Genomic DNA, 1,434 nt, shown 5'->3' with positions numbered 1-1,434 from the left:
TCTACCACTTGAGCCACAGCGCCACTTCTGGCTTTTTTTTTCTTTTTGCTTATGTGGTGCTGAGGAATCGAACCCAGGGCCTCATGCATGCAAGGCAAGAGCTCTACCACTGAGCCACCTTCCCAGCCCCTATATAGTTTTTTAAAGCAAAACAAATTTTTAAGTTTGGTTTTATGGATAGGGAAATACAGACATGTTCTAGCTTGTATTACAAAACTATATTCATTAAAGGCTACAGCTTGGTTAATGTCCAGGGCATGCCTCACAGGCCCTATGCCTTCTAATCTGTGTCCCCCAAGGTATCATTTACATGCACCCCAGCATAAGCTCTCTGCCTCTTAGTAATTGTCCCTATGGCAGTGAAACTGGGCCATAGCAGGGTGGGTACAATCTGATCCATTGACAGTTGTTTTTCCTGGAGATGCTTGTGTGAAAAAAACAAATCATGGAGAAACTGGATTTTGATATATAAAAATTTGTTTTTCTTTCAGTTTGGTTAAGATGTATTCATTTTCTTCATGCACAATAAATGTGGTTTATGTAAATTGCTATGAATTGGGCTGCTGCATTGCACTTGTAGGTTTTTTTTTCTTTTTTTGTCTTAATACTCCAAGACATCAATTTTAGTTAGGTCCTAATATACACATTTGCTACTGATGGTTACAATAACACATCAACATCTCCTTTTAAGCTGGGTACTTGTGGCTCATGCTTGTAATCCTAGATACTCAGGAGGCTGAGATCTGAGGATCACAGTTCAAAGCCAGTCTGGGCAGAAAAGTCTATGCAACTCTCATCTCCAATAAATTGTTTAAAGACAGAAGTGGCACTATGGCTCAAGTGATAGAGCACAAGGAGACTCAGGGACAGTGCCTGGGCCCTCAGTTCAAGCCCCAGGATTGACCAAAAAAATCTTTTATTACAACTCAAAAACTTGAAAACCAGAATACAGTTATCTCTCCTAATTATTAACCAATATCTTAACTACCCAATATTGTTTTATATGCCTTCAAATTGCTATATTATATCACACAGACTTGTTTTATATGCCTTCAAATTGCTATATTACATCACACAGACTGTAAGTTTGTAAAATAGAAGACAAGAGACAGTGCTGAGAATGTGGCTTAGGGGTGGAATACTTGCCTAGCATGCACAAAGCCCTGGGTTCGATTCCTCAGTACCACATAAACAGAAAAAGCCAGAAGTGGTACTGTGGCTCAAGTGGTAAGAGTGCTAGCCTTGAGCAAAAGCTCAAGACAGTGCCCAGACCCTGTGTTCAGGCTCCAAGACAGGCAAAAAAAAGGAAAAGGAAAGAAAAAAAAACTCGTTTCCATTTCCTGGAGCTCATTTCAATAAATATAATTTTGTATTATCAGATGCATGTAGGCATTTTGCATTTGTGTTCCTCTCCTAAGGGTAGCCTCCTTTGGT

The sequence above is a fragment of the Dipodomys ordii genome, unplaced genomic scaffold (genome assembly GCF_000151885.1).
Source record: "Dipodomys ordii isolate 6190 unplaced genomic scaffold, Dord_2.0 Scaffold215, whole genome shotgun sequence".
Classification (NCBI taxonomy): Eukaryota; Metazoa; Chordata; class Mammalia; order Rodentia; family Heteromyidae; genus Dipodomys; species Dipodomys ordii.
The sequence above is the reverse complement of the archived record's forward strand: the minus strand, read 5'-3'. Positions refer to the sequence as shown.